This window comes from Oncorhynchus nerka, linkage group LG22 (assembly GCF_034236695.1).
Source record: "Oncorhynchus nerka isolate Pitt River linkage group LG22, Oner_Uvic_2.0, whole genome shotgun sequence".
In the NCBI taxonomy this organism is placed as follows: domain Eukaryota; kingdom Metazoa; phylum Chordata; class Actinopteri; order Salmoniformes; family Salmonidae; genus Oncorhynchus; species Oncorhynchus nerka.
Genome location: NC_088417.1, coordinates 40,578,140 through 40,600,747, shown reverse-complemented (window position 1 = coordinate 40,600,747; position 22,608 = coordinate 40,578,140). Strand labels below are relative to the sequence as shown.

The window sequence follows — 22,608 nt, the reverse complement described above, 5'->3', positions numbered from 1 at the left end:
ACGACTCCTACCGAAGGTGGCTCCCCTTCCCGTTCGGGTGGCGCTCAGCGGTCGTTGTCGTCGTTGGTGTGGCGTCTGTTTTCACCTGGTTGGTGAATAAAGAAGTAGCGCTACTCTGAACTCTCTGTCTCCTGCGTCTGACTCCTTCCTCCACTACACCCCGGGCATTACAGTCCTGAATACAAAGCGTTATGTTTGGAGCAAACACAACACATGTCTGAGTACCACTCTTTATATTTTCAAGCATGGTGGTGGCTGCATCATGTTATGGGTATGCTTGTCTGGCAAGGACTAGGGAGTTTTTTTAGGATTAAAATAAATGGAATAGAGCTAAGCACAGGCAAAATCATAGAGAAAAACCTAGTTCAGTCTGCTTTCCAACAGACACTGGGAGACAAATTCAATAACCTAAAACACAAGGCCAAATATACACTGGAGTTGCTTACCAAGATGACATTAAATGTTCCTGAGTGTCCAAGTATTCAAGTGTTCCTGAATATGTATGGCAAGACTTGAAAATGGCTGTCTAGTAATGATCAACGGCCAACTTGGCAGAGCTTGAAGAATTTTTCAAATAATAATGTGAAAATATTGTACAATCCAGGTGTACAAAGCTTTTAGAGACTTACCCTGCAATTGCTGCCAAAGTTGATTCTAACATCTATTAACTCACGGTTGTGAATACTTATGTGAATGAAATATTTCGGTATTTCATTTTGTTTGTTTGTTGCTAAAATGTCTAAAAACATGTTTTCACTTTGTCATTATGGGGTATTGTGTGTAGATGGGTGATTTGCCCTGCACGCCTGCCTTTATCTCAGCGATGATGAGGTTGGGGTCCATGTTCTTAGTGTTCTCCTCTAAGGCATTCTCAGGGATCATATGCTGGTGGCTAACGATGCTGTGTGCAGCTAGCAGCTTCTACAGGGGCACCTAAAACAGAGCCTGGTGGAAAAGCAGCTCTCTGGCTTGCAGGCCTCTTAAGGTCAGCCTCCAGAAACTTCTGAATAAACTCCCTGTAGGGGGGGATCTTCCAGTGACTGTATGACGTTGTTGATGCCCTCCTGAAATGGGAAGATTCTCAGTTTCCCTGGATCTCCAACACTGCCACCTCCAAGCAACACATCCCAAAGGAGTAGATATCCATTGCAGTGGTGACATCTACAACAATTCCGTATTCAGGGGTGAAGAAGTACAGGATTTTCTGTTCCTTTCTGCAGGTCTTCACACGGTTGTTGATGGTGTGTGGAGCCACTGATACTATCTTGATGAGTCCGTTGTGTTGGATGAAGATGGTGTCACAGGTCAAATGCAGAGTAAGTCTGCGTCACGAATGGCATCCCGTTCCCTATAGGGCTCCCCATAGAGCTCTGGTCAAAAGTAGTGCACCATGGGGAGTATGGTGCCATTTGGAATTCAACCTAAGAAATGGCGATCTGGGCTTCTTCGCCTGGCTTACTTTTGGGGATATCTTTATCAAATGTCCACTGTCACAAATTCAGGTAGACTCCGCCAGGTGACACGATCATTCATTTTCATGTGTCTGATTTGCCTGACGCTGTGAGAGCCATTTGTGATGTAAGCTGTGAAATATAGTTTCCTTAAGGTCAGGAAGATTTCAGAGCTTCAATCCAGAGATGACTTGAGCCTTACATCAACACCTACCAGAAGAACAAGACATGGGAAGTGATCCATATTGAACTGACAAGACATTCACATTGACAATTGATACAGTGGGAAAATAAATGGCAATGTCATTTCCAAGAACTATATTACATTTCAAAATAACCCTTATTCATTTCAGCCATTGCAGTAGAACACGCTATGTGAGTACCTGGAACTGACTGGTAACCTCAATGCATGTAGTAATTGAGTACTTATGTGTTCTCTTCATATATTTTCTCAAAAAAGGTCATTAACACAATTAAATGCTATACCTGTATAGCATAGTGTTGCTGAAATGTCATGACAGATTACCATTTTTTTTTTACAAGCTACAAACTAGTTAACCCTTTCAAAGAAATTCTGAGAAATGTGTTAGAATGACCCCCTATCCCAGCAGATAAAATGTAACTTCCAGGAAAGCATTTTGCTGTACTAGTGCTTGAACAAAATACGAGACGATCTGTTCAACCAAAGGAATTTATTTTTTTGAGAGAAAGGGGCCTTGCAAATACGACACTTTAGAGTATGACTAAAAGCTCTTGGGGGGGCCATGGTGGATGCCCTATGCACCCAAGGGGGCCAAGAGGATTAAGTCAAGTCAGAGTATGACTCAGTAATCATCAGTACTGAAGCAATACAGAATAAAAGTGCACCAATCAATTATAGACATCTATGGATATGATGACTGCTAAACATTTGAAAGACCTGTGCTTACGTGCTTCAATCTGCTTCCTGTTGTTTGTGTATCTGTTGAACTTATTTGAACCGAGAACCTATCGTGCATCATATCCACTATGTAAATCACTGTGGGAACATTTTGGGCTGTATTAACAAGGTTTGACTTTCTCATTTGCTTTCTCCTCTGATTAGCTGTAATTAGTGTTTAGAGCTCATGGAACCTTGGCATCCCTCAGGCTACCAAGAAGACTACAAACCGAGACTGAGACCCAGCATTTCCACTCACATCAGTTGCAGCTTGTACATGCATTTCAGGACATATTCATATTCATATTCATATGGCACAGCATATAATTGGTCACAGTGCATAATCACATAGCGTACATACAGGACATCATCTTTGTCAGAGGGTATTTTGTGTGGCTAATAATGAATGATTGGTTCTGTGCTGGAATGATATAGGGGTGGCAGGGTAGCCTAGTGGTTAGAGCATTGGGTTAGTAACCGGAAGGTTGCAAGTTCAAATCCCTGAGCTGACAAGGTACAAATCTGTCGTTCTGCCCCTGAACAGGCACTTAACCCACTGTTCCTAGGCAGTCATTGAAAATAAGAGTTTGTTCTTAACTGACTTGCCTGGTTAAATAAAGGTTCCATATATATATATATATATATTATTCATGGTCAATAACTTGCGCAAAGAATATTATATAGTGTGATATAACTGATATGATAAAGATACTATTATTGTGATTTAAATCATGTAATAAGGAAATGGATGTCTGTATTTTCTTTGCGCACTTTACCTCTCACAGTTGTGGGCTAGTCCATGGTTACATCGAACAATATGGTTACGTCGGGACGTTAACTATGCCTTGGGGTTATTGTCACTTCTCTGATGTCATATTTGGGCTCGATGGGGGGGGGGGGTTGTTGGGTAGGCTACTGAGCGGGAGTGACTCGAGTCTCCGCCGAGCCGCGGTGCTGTGATTGTTGCTCACATTCTCCACTCTACAAAGTTTGGCGAGCCATTACCTTCTGAAATCCAACAGCAAATATATTTTTGTTCAGCAAAAATTCCATATTCTACAAACACAAAAAAGGAACAGAAGGAACTGATATCCAGAGGGTAAGTTGCCGAGGGCCCGGGTGGGTGTAATTACGCATTATGCATTACGTTTTAATTGTTAATATCACATTAAAAACAGGATTGATTTGACCTGTATATATATATGAATTTGAACGGCATATAATAAAAAGTTGGTTTAATTTACAAACTATAATAATTTGACGCATATCTTCAACTTTCTTACCGTTATTTTTTCTTCTTTCGGGCTTACTTCACGCATAGCCAACAGCCAGTCAAAGGCATATGCCCTTTTCTCCTTTTCGTTAGGTGGTCAAACATAACCAAAAATGGAAGCCACCCCGGTTGAAATTTTCAAAGACGATAAGTGCCACTTGGCGCTCGGCGAAGACTGTTATATGAATTCTACTTCGCAGTCTGGATTTGCAGCAGGTCACAATCTGACTTTGGACTCTGACGGGGAAGAGGAGTCAATGTCCCCAATAATCCCCATTATCACAGCTGTGTACTCCGTGGTGTTTGTGGTGGGCTTGGTGGGCAACTGCCTCGTCATGTATGTTATCATCAGGTAAGGTTTATTATAATTGATTTGCACACCCATCTCAATATTGCATTGATATCAATTGCCAATATATAGGCTATTGCCAAAGAGTTTAGGCAAATTAAGGGTTACACCAAGTATGCTAAAAATACAACATTTCAGTAAGATGCCCAATGCAAACACCTTACCACATTTTCGCACACAAAATTAAACTAAAAACTGAAGTTTTGAAACATTTGCAACACTTGTGAGCCACCCAGTGGCAGGTGCATGTTTAAACCTAATAGTACATGTACAATCACTATATGATTTGTTAGGCTTGATTATTTTTGTTTCAATCATGACATACTGTACAGCTCTATTGGAAGGAAAATACTTTTTTTTACTATTGGGACTTTTTACAATTGGAATGCGACATCTGTTGGGGGCAATGTTGAAAAGTGTTCTAAATGTGTAAATGAAATGTGCCAAGCCTATGAGAAATAGTGTTCTTTGGGCAGAGAGAAAGCGCATTAATTGCATTTACAACCAGTGGCGCTCTATCATGTTGATAGGGTTGCTTGCACCTCGTTGGGTTTTATTTAAGGTGTGTAAAACAGATAAAACAGTGCTGGTGTCATACGCAGTGCACCAACGCCTCACAAAGCACTCCAGACTAGAGACAATTACCTCAAATCAGATTGATTGCACATTATCTTCCGGTGAGCAGAATTCCGTATTTTAGACATCCATGAATGTCTGCGTCAGAACATGCTCGTTGGGCTGTCATCCACAGGGCCTTTCTGTCACCACGCCAAGTTAATTCCATTGATTAGTAAATAGCGATATACTCTCAGCTCTCTGTTTTATGTAGCCAGCTCAGTTTACAATTGACATATTTTTTTCATCTGATTGACTGATTTTTCCCTTCTCATTAGAAGGAAATGTGCTATCAGAGCGGTGATTTAATTGTCGTACAGGCCTAGATTCAATCAGATCGAGCGTTAACCATTGATAATCAGCATTGGCCGACATCCGCATAGCAGATGTTTTGGCCTTCCTTATTATCCCTACCGCGTTATATTTTCAAAACGGCAATGGTAAGTGTAGAATCTGTCGATGATAGGAATAATGACAGTGTGAAATGGGAGCATGTCCAAGGTATTGATCCAAAAAAGCAACAGGCTCAACTAACTTCTAGTGGATCATGTGTATGGTAACTGACCAATAGTCTATAACGCTATACTGTATGTAAAATGCATTCAGAAAGTATTCAGACCCCTTCCCTTATTCCACAATTGTACATTACAGCCTTATTCTAAAATGGATTCAATACATTTCCTCATCAATGTACAACAAAATACCCCATAATGACAAAGCGAAAACAGGTTTTTAGAAATGTTTGCAAATTAATTTAAAAAAACAAACTAACAGTGAAACCTTATTTAAATAAGCATTCAGACCCTTTTCTATGAGACGAAATTGAGCTCAGGTGCATCCTGTTTCCATTGATCATTGAATCAGATGTTTCTACAACTTGATTGGAGTCCACCTGTGGTATATTCAATTAATTGGACATGATTTGGAAAGGCACACACCTGTCTATACAGAGTCCCACAGTTGACAGTGCATGTCAGAACAAAACCGAAGCCATGAGGTCAAAGGAATTGTCCGAAGAGCTCCGAGACGGGATTGTGTCGGCACAGATCTGGGGAAGGGTACAAAAAATGTCTGCAGCATTGAAGGTCCCCAAGAACACAGTGGCCTCCAGCATTCTTAAATGGAAGAAGTTTGGAACCTCCAAGACTCTCCCTACAGCTGGACCCCAGCCAAACTGAACAATCGGGGGAGAAGGGCCTTGGTCAGGAAGGTGACCAAGAACCCGATGGTCACTCTGACAGAGCTCCAGAGCTCCTCTGTGGAGATGGGAAAACCTTCCAGAAGGACAACCATCCCTGCAGCACTCCACCAATCAGGTCTTTATGGTAGAGTGGCCAGATGGAAGCGATTCCTCAGTAAAAGGCACATGACAGCCCGCTTGGAGTTTGCCAAAAGGCACCTAAGGAACTCTCAGACCATGAGAAACAAGATTCTCTGGTCTGATGAAACCAAGATTGAACTCTTTGGCCTGAATGCCAAGCATCACATCTGGAGGAAACCTTGTACCATCCCTACAGTGAAGTATGGAAGTATGGTGTGGGGATGTTTTTCAGGGGCTGGGAGACTAGTCAGGATTAGAGGGAAAGATGAACGGCGCAAAGTACAAAGAGATCCTTGATTAAAACCCTGCTCCAGGGAGCACGTGATGCCGCGGAGCTGAGCAGACGTTGACTAACCGAGCTCTTCAAAGTTATTCCATTATTACCTAAATAACAACATTGAAACAATATTCTAACATCGGCTGATAAATTGTCAAAAACTTACCTTCCCAAAGAGCCATGGACCTCCGGCCGAGAGGCAAGAAGGACGACCTAAGCGTTGTTGATTCCCAAGATAACGCTACAGCTAGCAAGATTAGCATTAGCCCTCATAACTCAGACGACAGTTTCAGCCTCTTGCGAGCCTGCCGACATGCTTGCTACTCTCCTCTGGGAAATTCAGGATGGTAACAAAGGTCTTTCTCTGAAAATTGACAAGAAATCGGCTGAACTCCATTCTTCCATTGACAACCTGAAATCCTCCATGAATGATCTCCTTTTGAGAACGACTGAGGCTGAGTTGCGCATTAGCACAGTTGAGGATACCATCACTCGACATGACCAGGTTCTGATACAACTGCAAAAGGACAATGCCTACCTCAAAAACAAGGTAGACCAGATGGAGAACCAGAACAGACGTAGTAATATCCGTGTGGTGGGATTGAAAGAGGACAGCGAGGGCCGTGACCCGGTCCGTTTCTTCACTCAATGGATCCCGGATGTCCTAGGCATAATCAACGTCACTAAGCCATTGGAAATCAAACGCGCCCACAGAACATCAGCACCGAAACCCCGGCCAGATGAGCCTCCACGAGCCATCCTGATCAGGTTCCTCCGTTTCCAGGACAGAGAGAAGATACTGCAACTCGCAAGAGCCAAAGAGGACATCACCATCGATGGCAAGAGGGTCAGCCTTTTCCCGGATATGAGCGCGGATCTCGCCAGACGTCGCAAGCATTTCAGACCTGCCACCAAAGCACTGAAGGAGAAGAACATCACCGTCTACCTCATCCACCCTGAGCGGATGAAAGTTCAGTACAAAGGCCGAAGCCATCTCTTCAACACACCAGGAGAAGTGCTCACTTTTCTCAAAGAACTGAACCACTTCTGAATCAGGATGGTCTCTCTAGGGGATAAGATACATTTTGTTTGTTTTTTCTTTTCCGTGCTGTCCTGGGACTGGACTGCTGATATCTTCTTGGAATTTGAATCCGTTTACCCCGCTATAATTGCTATAATTGATTTGTACTTTTTCAACTAACTGTTTTTTTTCCCGGGGTGAGTCCTATTACATTTACAGGAGAGTATATTTTGGTTTAGTCAATATCCACTGGGCAAAGCAAATGAGTGGGCTTAGGCCCACTACTCCCCCCCCCCCCCATTTATGTTTCTCCTCTCCTGAAAAGAGACTCAAGCAGCCCTTACTGTGGGCAGTAAATATTCAGCCATAAATGTCTATTCACAACGTTTGTTTTCAACTTAGAGAGCTTGCAGGTTTTAGTTTACGCCAAGGTTTAGCACTTGAGCAAGATGGATAGCGAGAAACAACGTATCTCTACAATTGTATTCATGTTTGATTGTTGGGATTGTGCTTTTAGTCTGACAATTGGGGTGGATGGGGTTTCTGTTTTTGTTTCTTTTTCCATGTTTTTTGTTGTTTCTTTCCTAAAGAGACACATAGGTCACTTCAGTGTTCAAACTAAAGTTGAAATATTACATTTACATACATTACATTTAAGTCATTTAGCAGACGCTCTTATCCAGAGCGACTTACAAATTGGTGCGTTCACCTTAAGACATCCAGTGGAACAGCCACTTTACAATAGTGCATCTAAATCTTTTAAGGGGGGGGGTGAGAAGGATTACTTTATCCTATCCTAGGTATTCCTGAAAGAGGTGGGGTTTCAGGTGTCTCCGGAAGGTGGTGATTGACTCCGCTGTCCTGGCGTCGTGAGGGAGTTTGTTCCACCATTGGGGGGCCAGAGCAGCGAACAGTTTTGACTGGGCTGCGCAGGAACTGTACTTCCTCAGTGGTAGGGAGGCGAGCAGGCCAGAGGTGGATGAACGCAGTGCCCTTGTTTGGGTGTAGGGCCTGATCAGAGCCTGGAGGTACTGAGGTGCCGTTCCCCTCACAGCTCCGTAGGCAAGCACCATGGTCTTGTAGCGGATGCGAGCTTCAACTGGAAGCCAGTGGAGAGAGCGGAGGAGCGGGGTGACGTGAGAGAACTTGGGAAGGTTGAACACCAGACGGGCTGCGGCGTTCTGGATGAGTTGTAGGGGTTTAATGGCACAGGCAGGGAGCCCAGCCAACAGCGAGTTGCAGTAATCCAGACGGGAGATGACAAGTGCCTGGATTAGGACCTGCGCTGCTTCCTGTGTGAGGCAGGGTCGTACTCTGCGGATGTTGTAGAGCATGAACCTACAAGAACGGGCCACCGCCTTGATGTTAGTTGAGAACGACAGGGTGTTGTCCAGGATCACGCCAAGGTTCTTAGCGCTCTGGGAGGAGGACACAATGGAGTTGTCAACCGTGATGGCGAGATCATGGAATGGGCAGTCCTTCCCCGGGAGGAAGAGCAGCTCCGTCTTGCCGAGGTTCAGCTTGAGGTGGTGATCCGTCATCCACACTGATATGTCTGCCAGACATGCAGAGATGCGATTCGCCACCTGGTCATCAGAAGGGGGAAAGGAGAAGATTAATTGTGTGTCGTCTGCATAGCAATGATAGGAGAGACCATGTGAGGTTATGACAGAGCCAAGTGACTTGGTGTATAGCGAGAATAGGAGAGGGCCTAGAACAGAGCCCTGGGGGACGCCAGTGGTGAGAGCGCGTGGTGAGGAGACAGATTCTCATTACCTATTTACATACGAGAGATTCCCATTCGGTTATATATTTGCAATCCAACCTATGCTTAATCCAAAAGGTCTTAAAGGTCTTAACAGCACGATTAAGAGGAAAAGAGTCTATACATACCTTAAGAAATTAAAGGCTGACATTGTGTTTTTACAAGAAACACATCTTACAGCCAGTGAACACAATAAATTGAAGAGGGAATGGGTAGGACAAGTTTTTGCATCCTCTTTTAACCCCAAAGCAAGAGGAACTGCAATTTTGATAAGTAGACACATCCCCTTCTGCGTCAACAACACCATCTCTCTCACCACCTCTGGCAGGTTTGTTTTGGTGCAGGGGCATATGATTTCAGAGTCTTGGACCCTATTGAATATTTATGCTCCTAACTTCGATGACCATATGTCTTCCTTCAGGCTGCTCAACCAGGATAGCTACTGGTTGGAGGAGATTTACATTTTTGTTTAGATACAGTTATTGACAGGTCCTCTGATAAAGCCTCACTTCTTACCAAAGCCGGCAAGCTCACCATGCAATTCATGAAAGATCTTAATTTGCTAGACATCTGGAGACAGTTACACCCACTGGATAGGGACTACTCTTTTTATTCACACCCACACAACACACACACACTCATAGATAACTTTTTTACTATCGACCCAACTGTTTCATAGAGTGTTAGATATCGAGTATCTCCCCAGATTGCTTAGTGACCATTCTCCTCTGGTATTATCAATCTCCATTCCTACCAAGGTAAATGGGGCATATAGATGGAGACTAAATTCTACACTCCTGAAGCAACCTGAATTTTGTCCATTCATCAAGGAGCAGATCAATATTTTTTACTTTGACAAATAAACCCTTCGCTCCTGACAGTTTCATTCTTTGGGACACATTGAAAAGCCTATCTGAGGGGACAGATCATTTCCTATACTAAAGGGTTGAAGAGAAAACACGGTGTGGAACTGAATGTCCTTGAATCTGAAATCTCTGAGCTAGAGAGAACCTACCAAAGAAGCCTGGCTAAAGATCTATACAGGCTTTTGGTAAATAAAAAACTGAAATATAATACTCTGAACACATATCAAGCTGAGAGGGCCCTCACTAAATCAAAACAGCGTTACTACGAGCTTGGAGAGAAAGCACACAAAGTATTGGCATGGCAACTGAAAGCAGAGAAAAGTAAGAGGACAATGAATGCTATAGAAACTCTTACTAATGAGATATCTTTCGCCCCTACTGAAATGAATGATACTTTTAAGAAATACTACGAAGACCTCTACACTTCCCAATCAAGCGATGATCTATCAGAGATCGACTCCTTTCTCTCCTCTCTCAACCTCCCATGCCTGGCAGAGGAAGACAGAGAGCGCCTGAGTGAACAGTTCTCAGTTCCTAAATTGTTGGAGGCCATTAAATCCTTACCTTCTAATAAATCTCCTGGGAAGGATGGCTTCCCTCGAGTTGTATAAAGAATTTAGGGAGCTGTTGGTCCCCTACCTTTATGGAGGTACTTAAAAAGCCGGGGAGGACAACTGCTTTCCAGAGTCTTTCTCTCAAGCAGTGATTACTGTACTTCACAAGAAAGGGAAAACCCTGCTAAAGTGTGCCTCCTATAGACCAATCTCTCTCCTTAACACAGATTGTAAACTGGTCACCAAGATGCTATCTAAGAGACTGGAGTCATGTCTTCCCCTGTTGGTCAACCCGGATCAGACTGGCTTCATAATTAATAGATTGTCCTCCAATAATCTCAGAAGGTTCTTTGATAGAATTCACCTTGCTAACAAAAACAAAATACCTAGTGTCGCAGTCTCCCTCGACACCGAAAAGGCCTTTGAAAGGGTTGAATGGCCATACCTCTTTCGCGGCTTGGAAAAGTTTGGTTTAGGTACCGTGTTTGTACATTTAATAAAATCACTCTACAAATCTCCTAAAGCTAGGATTACTATCAATGGGATTACTTCCTCCTCTTTTCCTCTCTATAGAGGGAACAGACAAGGTTGCCCATTTAGCCCCCACCTCTTTGCCCTCGCCATCGAACCATTGGCTGAGACTATTAGAACGTGCCCTGACATACATGGCTTTGAGGTGGGCCCCCATACCCATAAGATATCACACTTTGTGGACGACCTTATCTTATTTCTAACGAACCCAGAACATTCCCTCTCTCACTTGCAGATCCTACTACGGTGTTATAGTTCTTTCTCTGGATATAAGGTCAATTTTGATAAAAAGGGAAATATTACCGTTATCTGTCTTTGACCACCATACCATCAAGCACAAGTTTACATTTAGATGGTCGCCTATGGGCTTCACATATTTGGGCATAATGGTGGATGGTAACCTGAAGAACCGCTATAAACTCATTCTGGCCGGCTGGTTGCAAAAGGTGGAGGGTAACCTGTGTAAATTGATGGACTTGCCTCTCACTCTACTGGGTAGAATCAATGTAATTAAAATGAAGGTCCTGCCCAGATTTCTATATTTGTTTCTATCCCTGTGCCCGCAGCATTCTTTTCCTCTCTCGACAAGCTGACCAGATGTACTACTGGGCTGCACAGTCTAGGTTTCTGGCTCAGAGGTTTGACAATGGTCCCTCTCCCTCATGATTGAACATTGAAAAGTTTGAGGTAAATGATGACACTGGGGCAGAATTGTTTTACAAATGGGACAGAAAATCTATAAAAACCATCACAGACAACCCTTTAATCATACATTCTGTCCTGGCATGGTGCAAACTGCATGAGCTGTTCAGACGAGAGGGATTTCTTTCCCCTAAAACCCATTTATGGAACAATAGATTGATTCCTATGCTTTTCCAGAATAGTAATTTTATATACTCCCTGTGTTTTAGATGTGGCTCAAATGAAGGAACATTCCTCCATTCCACTTGGCAGTGTTCAAAACTACACGGTTTCTGGCAGGGGGTATGCGATGCCATATCCTCAATTCACAGGGTTGCATTCCCTTTAGACCCGGAGGTCTGTGTACCGGGTAACTTTACTAACTCGAATCTTAGGCAAAGCCATACTATAAAGCTAACAGAAATATTGCTAGCGATTGCCAAGAAATGTATTGCCTTGAAATGGAAATGGGATTCCCCCCTGCCAGTTGCAATGTGGCGATCGGAAGTTCATAGTTATATCCCAATGGAGAAAATCACTTACTGCTTAAGTTAGAGACATTTTACAGAATTTGGCAACCTTTTATTGACTATGTGGAGAATCTCACCCTTCATCACATTGATTGAATCTCTATATAATCCTCACATGATGTTTCACACGTAATGTATAATATGTAGAATACAGCAGGTATATGATCCAATGTCTCATTATTATAATTTTTTATTTTACTCTTTATTATGACTTATTTATTGTATGTTTGTATATATATATATTTTTTTTTTTTACACTCGTCTGTTACTGTCACTTTGTCATATTGTTGTCTAATATCTTTTCACTTTTGTTTTGAATGTTCTTAATTGGAAAATGCAAAAATTAACTATATTTAAAAAAAAATAAAAACCTGCTCCTGGACACTCGAGACCTCATACTAATGTGAAGGTTTTACTGTCCAACAGGACAACGACCTTAAGCACACAGCCAAGACAACGCAGGAGTGGCTTCGGGACAAGTCTTTGAATGTCCTTGAGTGACCCAGCCAGAGCTCGGACTTGAACACAATCAAACATCTCTGGAGAGACCTGAAAATAGCTGTGCAGCAATGCTCCCCATCCAACCTGACAGAGCTTGAGAGGATCTTTAGAGAAGAATGGGAGAAACTCCCCAAATACAGGTGTGTCAAGCTTGTAGCGTCATACCCAGGAAGACTTGACTGTAATTGCTGCCAAAGGTGCTTCAACAAAGTACAGAGTAAAGGGTCTGAGTACTTATGTAAATATCATATCAAACATTTCTAAAAACCCGTTTTTGCTTTGTCATTGTGGGGTATTGCGTGTAGATTCAACAGGGGAAAATATATTCAATCCATTTTAGAATAAGGCTGTAACGTAACAAAATGTGGAAAAAGTCAAGGGGTCTGAATACCTTCCGAATGCACTGTATATATGGCTATAGCCATTTCAGATCTTAAAGATTATCTGGGATTCAAACAACAGCAAAGGGACACCCAACCCCTTTATGGGGTAAACAGCTGAGGAATGGGGCTTGAGAAATGTAACCACACTCATATGAGAGAGAGTGATGGATGCAAGGACTGACCATCCATGAGATCAGCATTTTTTGTTTTGAAGCTTAGACAGTTGAGACAGCTACTGACAGTTGAATTAAACTTTTGAGACATTTATAAGTTGTCCTATTTTCTTCAAGAATCAATGGCAATATTCACTGAGTGTATAAAACACTAGGAACACCTTCCTAATATTGAGTTGCACCCCCTTTTGCCCTAAGAACAGCCTCAATGGACTCTACAAGGTGTCTAAAGAGTTCCACAGGGATGCTGGCCCATGTTGACTCCAACACTTCCCACAGTTGTGTGAAGTTGGCTGAATGTTCTTTGGGTGGTGGACCATTCTTGAAAAACGTGAAAAACCCAGCAGCGTTGCAGTTCTTGACACACTCAAACCAGTGCGCCTGGCACCTACCACCTACTACCATACCCATTTTAAAGGCACTTAAATGATTTGTCTTGCCCATTCACCCTGTGAATGGCACACATACACAATCCACGCCTCAACTGTCTCAAGGCTTAAACATCATTATTGTCTCCTCCCTTCATCTACACTTTTTGAAGTGGATTAAATAGGTGACATCAATAAGGGATCATTGCTTTCACCTGGATTCACTTGGTCAGTCTATGTCATGGAAAGAGCATGTTTGTACACTCAGTGTATAATGTATTTGAAAGTCAATGTATTTACCAATCGCAGATTGCCACTTTAAAGTATAAATTGTTTAATGTAGATCACTTACGTGTTTGGGACACCATTTAAAAGTATGACAGCTGCTAAGCTAGCCCTGCCAAGTGTCATTTTCTCCCCTAGTTACAGATATAGTTTTTCAGAGATATCAAATGACCTTGTATGATCATTTTGTATTACTTTTAGTCTGCCCCGTGTTGTTGGGATTATCAATAGAAATGAAAATCACCAGGTCAGAGGATGGCGAGATAGACACTTATTCCTGCGGACGAATGACAAAATCGCCCTCTAGTGGCCTCATGGGTGGAACGTTATTCATATTTTTCATCATTAATAAACATTATTTATTTTTTAAATGCTGAAAATCCAGTATTTCTCTGTCAAACGGTTTGGTTATATTTCAGTCTTTTGTGATGTATATAATGTCTAATATTAGGATAGAAACTCAAAATGTAATACATTTCAACTCTCTATCTGACATGGTACATGTGTATTCTTTTTTAAAGACCATAACCTGTGTGTGAGGTGTATACTTTTGTGTCAATGTAGATCTGTTTAAGACTACCAAGAAATCCTCTGTGTGACCCTGATTTAGCCCACTGCAGTAAAAGGTTTAACAGATGGAAAAGTTTTCCTTTGGGTTTCATTTCGTTCTTTCATCAGCTGTCGATAACAATAATCGCCTGGGTTCAAAAACCATTCGAAATCTTTCAAATACTGTTGGCAGCGATTGCAGCTGAGTCTTTCAGGGTAAGTCTAAGAGCGTCGCACACCTGGATTGTACAATATTTGCACATTTGATTCATTCTTCAAGCTCTGTCAAGTTGGTTGTTGGTCATTGCTAGACAGCCGTCTTGCCATTGATTTTCAAGCCAATTTAAGTCAAAACTGTAACTAGGCCACTCTCGAACATTCAATGTCGTCTTGGTAAGCAACTCCGGTGTATATTTGGCCTTGTGTTTTAGGTTACTGTTCTGCTGAAAGTGAATTCATATCCCAGTGTCTGGTGAAAAGCAGACTTAACCAGGTTTTCTTCTATGATTTGTCCTCTGCTTAGTTCCATTCCGTTTCTTTTTTATCCTGAAAAAAACTCCCCAGTCCTTAACGATTACATTCATAGTCATAACATGATGCAGCCACCACTATGCTTGAAAATATGGAGAGTGGTACTCAGTAATGTGTTGTATTGGATTTGCCCCAAACTTAACACTTTGTATTCAGGATAAAAAGTGAATTGCTTTGCCACATTTTTTGCAGTATTCCTTTAGTGCCTTGTTGCAAACAGGATGCATGTTTTGGAATATTTTTATTCTGTACAGGCTTCTTTCTTTCACTGTCAATTAGGTTAGTATTGTGGACTAACTACAATGTTGTTGATCCATCCTCAGTTTTCTCCTAGCACAGCCATCCAACTCAGTAACTACTTTAAAGTCACCATTGGCTTCATGGTGCAATTCTTGAGCGGTTTCGTTCCTCTCCGGCAACTGAGTTAGGAAGGACTCGTGTATCTTTGCAGTGACTGGGTTTATTGATACACCATCCAAAGTGTAATTAATTTTGTATTACCCATCTACCAATAGGTGCCCTTCTTTGCGAGGCATTGGAAAACCTCCCGTCTTTGAAATTCACTGCTCGACTAAGGGACCTTACAGATAATTGTATGTGTGGGGCACAGAGATGAGGTAGTCATTCAAAAATCATGTTAAACTATTATTGCACAAAGAGTGAGTCCATGCAACTATTTGACATGCACATTTTTTTTTTTTTTTTACTACTGAACTTATTTAGGATTGCCATAACAAAGGGGTTGAGTACCTACTGACTCAAGACATTACAGCTTCACATTTTTTATTAATTTGTAAAAAATTCTAAAAACATAACTCCACTTTGACATTATGGCGTATTGTGTGTAGGCCACTGGCACAAAATCTCAATTTAATAAAAATGAAATACAGGCTGTAAACAATAAAATTCAAGGGGTGTGAATAAAGTGGGCGTGGCAAAATAAGTGGGTGGATCATCGGCGATGGGTGTAACATCAGCCCTCTTTGATTGGTTAGACTGTTTTGATTGAGCGGCCTTGTTTTTAGTTTCTGAATGTGTTTTCATTGGTCAGTTCCTGTGTGGTGATACTGATGCTTTGTCAGGACAGTTGCAGCCATGCAAAACGTTCTCTAAATTCTGCCCATTTAGCTGTTCGCTTTCCATACACCCACTTGTGTTGACTTCCAGTTACCCATGAGTCAAATGTCTGGGGGTCCCTGAGGAGAGATTTGAAAAAGACGGTTCTAGTCTGCCAGATGGACGAGGTTAGCACTCGTCACTATTCTATTCTTTCCACTGTGCCATGCAGGCAAGCTCAATCAAGCCCAGATAGATGATTTCAAATAGTATTTAAACTCAGGTATGGACCTTACACATTCTACCCTACATTCTTTACTCTATGCTGTTTTTGAAACAGGTATACAAAGATGAAGACGGCCACCAACATTTACATATTCAACCTGGCTCTGGCCGACGCCCTGGTCACCACGACAATGCCTTTCCAGAGCACTGACTACCTGTTGAACTCGTGGCCGTTTGGCGAGGTGGTGTGTAAGGTGTTCATATCCATCGACTACTACAACATGTTCACCAGCATCTTCACCCTGACCATGATGAGTGTTGACCGCTATGTGGCCGTGTGCCACCCGGTCAAAGCCCTGGATTTCCGAACACCCATCAATGCCAAGATGATCAACGTGTGTATCTGGATGCTGTCGTCGGCAGCCGGGATACCAGCACTGCTACTGGGGGGCACCCAGACCAACAATGGTGAGAAAGCATGCAGACACACACACAGTCATGAAGCACGCACACAAAAGAATGCATGCGCATGGATCCACACACGCACACATTTCCGAAGAGAACGTCATGAAAATTTTATGCACAGTTTGCGCTGGTTACTTTATGCTTCTGTCTCTCTCCCTCTAGGCACCACGGAGTGTGCCTTACAATTCCCGGAGCCATACGTGTATTGGGACACCCTGATGAAGATCTGTGTGTTTGTGTTTGCCTTCGTGGTGCCCGTGCTCATCATCACCGTGTGCTACTCCCTGATGGTGCTACGACTCAAGAGCGTGCGTCTCCTCTCGGGCTCCCGGGAGAAGGACCGCAACCTGCGACGCATCACCCGCCTGGTCATGGTGGTGGTGGTGGTATTCGTAGTGTGCTGGACGCCCATCCACATCTTCATCCTGGTCAAGGCGCTCGTGAGCGTTCCAGAGACCACCGCCGTCATGGCTGCCTACTTCTTCTGCGTAGCGCTGGGCTACACCAACAGCAGCCTCAACCCCGTCCTCTACGCATTCCTGGATGAGAACTTCAAGAGATGCTTCAGGGACTTCTGCGTCCCGACAAAGCTGAAGAAGGTGGACAAGGGGTCGGGTACAAAAGGCACCGTAAGGTCCCCGGAGGCCCCAGTTCCACTGGAGAACCCACACGGGACTAGAAAGCCGGCATGACTAGCCATGGAAGTGTCTTTCATTTCTCAAGTTGGAAAGGAAGACTCTTATGATCTGGGCCTAACCCAGGCGATATCAGGAATGTGAGCACAGCAGTGCTACTGTTCCTTTGTAAATAGCTCAGACTAGATGACTGATGTTCCATTGTTTCTCTTTCAGTTATTTGTTTCTATCTCACAATGGGGATTCGCTAGAATCACCTATTCTCGGAAGAACCTATCAAAAGTGGTTGTTGGAGACCGAGCCATAGAGTGGTGAATGAGGTGAGCACCTCAAGGCTAACTTGGCTATCTCGCTGAGAGCTAAGCTAACCTCAATAGCAGATCCTACCTGCAACACGGTAGCATTGCTAGCTCCCTTCTCTTGTCTAGTGCCCCCACTTAGTTTCCTTCGGTCAGCACTGAGCTAGCCACACCACACCTTCACCAAGAGGTAGCTGCAAGCTAACACCCAACTAGCCTTGGGTTTAGCGTACTAATGTGCTCATTTTTGCTAGCTGTTAGCCACAAGGCTTCTAACTATCTAGCTTATTACGCTGTTTACATGAGCTACTATTTCCTAGCCACCAGCCGCAAGACTTCTAATTAGCTAGCCTCTGCCATCTACATGTTGTTCTTACAAACGGTGTTGCTTTGACCACCTAGCAAGCCCTAGCAAGTTCCAAAAAGTAAAAAAACATGTTTTAATATAAGCAATATCAGAAGGAGCAATGTCGAGAGTCTGATATATATATATATATATATATATATATATATATATATATATACACACACAGTTGAAGTTTACATACACCTTAGCCAAATACATTTAAACCCAGTTTTTCACAATTCCGTACAATTCCTGTCTTAGGTCAGTTAGGATCACCACTTTATTTTAAGAATGTGAAATGTCAGAATAATAGTAAAGAGAATGCTTTATTTCAGCTTTTATTTCTTTCATCACATTCCCAGTGGGTCATAGGTTTACATACACTCAATTAGTATTTGGTAGCATTGCCTTTAAATTGTTTCACTTGGGTCAACTGTTTCGGGTAGCCTTCCACAAGCTTCCCACAATACGTTGGGTGAATTCTGGCCCATTCCTCCTGACAGAGCTGGTGTAACTGAGTCAGGTTTGTAGGCCTCCTTGCTCGCACACACTTTTTCAGTTCTGCCCACAAATTGTCTATAGGATTGAGGTCAGGGCCTTGTGATGGCCACTCCAGTACCTTAACTTTGTTGTCCTTAAGCCATTTTGCCACAACTTTGGAAGTATGCTTGAGGTCATTGTCCATTTGGAAGACCCATTTGCGATCAAGCTTTAACTTCCTGACTGATGTCTTGAGATGTTGCTTCAATATATCCACAGAATTTTCCTTCCCCCATCTATTTTCTGAAGTCCCAGTCCCTCGTCCAGCAAAGCACCCCCACAACATGATGCTACCACCCCCGTGCTTCACGGTTGGGATGGTGTTCTTCGCCTCCCCCTTTTTCCTCCAAACATAACAATGTTCATTTTGGGCAAACAGTTATATTATTGTTCCATCAGACCAGAGGACATTTTCTCCAAAAAGTATGATATTTGTCCCCATGTGCAGGGCGTTTGGAAATTGCTCCCAAGGATGAACCAGATTTGTGGAGGTCTACAATTTTTTTCTGAGGTCTTGGCTGATTTCTTTTGATTTTCCCATTATGTCAAACAAAGAGACACTGGGTTTGAAGGTAGGCCTTGAAATACATCCACAGGTACACTTCCAATTGACTGAAATTATATCAATTAGCCTATCAGAAGCTTCTAAAGCCATGACATCCTTTTCTGTAATTTTCCAAGCTGTTTAAAGTCAACATAGTGTATGTAAACTTCTGACTCAATGGAATTGTGATACAGCGAATTATAAGTGAAATAATGTGTCTGTAAACAACTGTTGAAAAAATTACTAGATGTCCTAACCGACTTGCCAAAACTATAGTTTGTTCACAAGAAATTTGTGGAGTGGTTGAAAAACGAGTTTTAATAACTTCAACCTAAGTGTATGTAAACTTCCGACTTCAACTGTAGTAACCAAAAAAGTGTAAAACAAATCAAAATATATTTTAGATTCTTCAAAGTAACAACCCTTTGCCTTGATGACAGCTTTGCACACTCTTGGCATTCTCTCAATCAGCTTCATGAGGAATGCTTTTCCAACAGTTGAAGGAGTTCCCACATTTGCTGAGCATTTGTTGGCTGCTTTTCCTTCACTCTGCGGTCCAACTCATCCCAAACCATCTCAATTGGGTTGAGGTCGGATGATTGTGGAGGCCAGGTTATCTGATGCAGCACTTCAATCCCTCTCCTTCTTTGTCAAATAGACCTTACACAGCCTGGAGGTGAGTTGGGTCATTGTCCTGTTGAAAAACAAATGATAGTGGGACTAAGCGCAATCCAGATAGGATGGGGTATCGCTGAAGAATTCTGTGGTAGCCAAGCTGGTTTATTGTGCCTTGAATTCTAAATAAATCACAGAGAGTGTCACTAGCAAAGCACACCCACACCATCACACCTCCTCCTCCATGCTTTACGGTGGGAACCACACATGCGGAGATCATCCGTTCACCTACTCACAAAGACACAGCGGTTGGAACCAAAAATCTCTCATTTGGACTCGTCCTTTAGTAGTGGTTTCTTTTCAGCATTTCGATCTTGAAGGCCTGATTCACGCAGTCTCCTCTGAACAGCAGATGTTGAGATGTGTCTGTTACTTGAACTCTGTGAAGCATTTATTTGGGCTGCAATTTCTGAAGCTGGTAACTCTAATGATCCTCTGTGGCAGAACTCTGGGTCTTCCATTGCTGCGGCCGTCCTCATGAGAGCCAGTTTCCTCATAGCACTTGATGGTTTTTGCGACTGCACATGAAGAAACCTTTAAAGTTCTTGAAATTCTGTATACCAACCCTACCTTGTCACAACATAACTAATGAATTCAAACGCATTAAGAACGAAAGAAATTCCACAAATTAACTTTTAACAAGGCACACCTGTTTATTGAAATACATTCCAGGTGACTAATCAAATCAAATCAAATGTATTTATATAGCCCTTCGTACATCAGCTGATATCTCAAAGTGCTGTACAGAAACCCAGCCTAAAACCCCAAACAGCAAGCAATGCAGGTGTAGAAGCACGGTGGCTAGGAAAAACTCCCTAGAAAGGCCAAAACCTAGGAAGAAACCTAGAGACGAACCAGGCTCTGAGGTGTGGCCAGTCCTCTTATGGCTGTGCCGGGTGGAGATTATAACAGAACATGGCCAAGATGTTCAAATGTTCATAAATGACCAGCATGGTCCAATAATAATAAGGCAGAACAGTTGAAACTGGAGCAGCAGCACGGCCAGGTGGACTGGGGACATCAAGGAGTCATCATGTCAGGTAGTCCTGAGGCATGGTCCTAGGGCTCAGGTCCTCCGAGAGAGAGAGAAAGAAAGAGAGAAAGAGAGAATTAGAGAGAGCACACTTAAATTCACACAGGACACCGAATAGGACAGGAGAAGTACTCCAGATATAACAAACTGACCCTAGCCCCCCGACACATAAACTACTGCAACATAAATAATGGAGGCTGAGACAGGAGGGGTCAGGAGACACTGTGGCCCCATCCGAGGACACCCCCGGACAGGACTACCTCATGAAGCTGGTTGAGAGAGTGTCATGAGTGTGCAAAACTGTCATCAAGGCAAAGGGTGGCTACTTTGAAGAATCTCAAATGTAAAATATGTTTTAATCTGTTTCACACTTCTTTGGTTACTACATGATTCCATATGTGTTATTCATAGTTGTAATGTCTTCTATTATTCTACAATGTAGAAAATAGTCCAAACAAAGAAAAACCCTTGAATGAGTAGGTGTGTCCAAACTTTTGACTGGTACTTTTGACTGGTATGCAAGAAAGCAGGAGAAGGGGGTGCTGAGGGATTATTTAAGATAATCTTTGAAGGTAGGGTTTCAGATGTTTTCGGGAGATGGTCAGTCTGCCAAAACTCAGGCTAGGCACCTGAACCAGGCCAAATCTTTAGGGAAGCAGTCCTATGCTGCAGCCGCAGCGAGGATCCACCTCTCTAACCCTCCTACGGGAGGTAAGAAGGGTCGGCCAACCTAGGGCTCCCTGCCCTACCCTCTATCTTCAGGTTTAACATTTGCCACCTCTTCCCCCCTTTGAAGTTTCCACAGCAGTGGGAAGGCATGCCTCCGTTAAGACAAACCCCTATTCTCTGTGCAGGCGTCAGAGCTATCTGGCACTCCCACAAAGCTTTCACACAGCTTTAGCTTTTTCCTTATCCCATTTTGTACAGCGATTGGTTCACGCAGCCGGGCCACTATCTGCTTTGCCTCCCAATCTTACGGGAGCAAGTGGCTGAGGATATATCTTCGCTCTTGACAACACTCCTCCATGAAGCAGGGCCAAGACATATTTATTACGTAGCTGTCCTACTGCCCATGATTAGGACGCTGCGCTGCAGCTGTTTCCTTCCTCCTCCTGCTATATTGCATGACGTCTTATGTCATAGTGCTGGCTGCTCTCTCCCGAGAGAGCTCACTTCCCATATCTATCCAGACTGACTTGTTGCAGCCTGGTAGAAGCCACGACCATGTGAGGGGCCCTGGGAGACCCCATCCCCCAAAAACGGTGACACACCATTTGGGGTGGAAGAGCTCAGCTGACACACCCAGGAATAATTGGGTGATGCCGTATGCTTTCCCTCCTATGTTGCCTACCCTTCCCTCTTCCGTCTACACGGAGAAAGGGAATAGGGCCTTCCCCTCATCTTCGAGCCCCTCGATGACTTTACGGTCAGCAGTTACACCCTGCTTATGACCAGTCCTGACAGCTATATCATCATGCAGGGTTTATACCCTAGTGAACAAAGCAATTCTCTATCTTTGGAAAGGAGTGCCAGCACCTTATGCATGCTCTCTGTTTTACAGTTCTGCCTTCTTCTTGGAGAAGTGGTATGACTAAGGAGATTGTTTCCTTCCTATACTCTGTTTTCCATTGTCCTAGGCTCCTCTACTCCTGCACAGTTCTGAATGGATTGCAAGTTGCAATATCCCTCCTCTACCCCTGCCATCAAATTAAATCAGGGGTGCCAAACTCATTCCACGGAGGGCCAAGTGTCTATGGATGTTTTTTTGTTTTCTTGACAACCAGGTGAGGGGAGTTCCTTACTAATCAGTGACCTTAATTCATCATTTAAATACAAGGAGGAGCTAA

The 22,608-nt window shown here is 43.1% G+C and overlaps 1 pseudogene; it reads left to right on the top strand.

Moving 5' to 3' along the window:
* Positions 1 to 3,751: 3,751 nt before the first annotated feature.
* LOC115105172 (delta-type opioid receptor-like) lies at positions 3,752 to 18,080 on the top strand (annotated as a pseudogene).
* Positions 18,081 to 22,608: the final 4,528 nt, after the last annotated feature.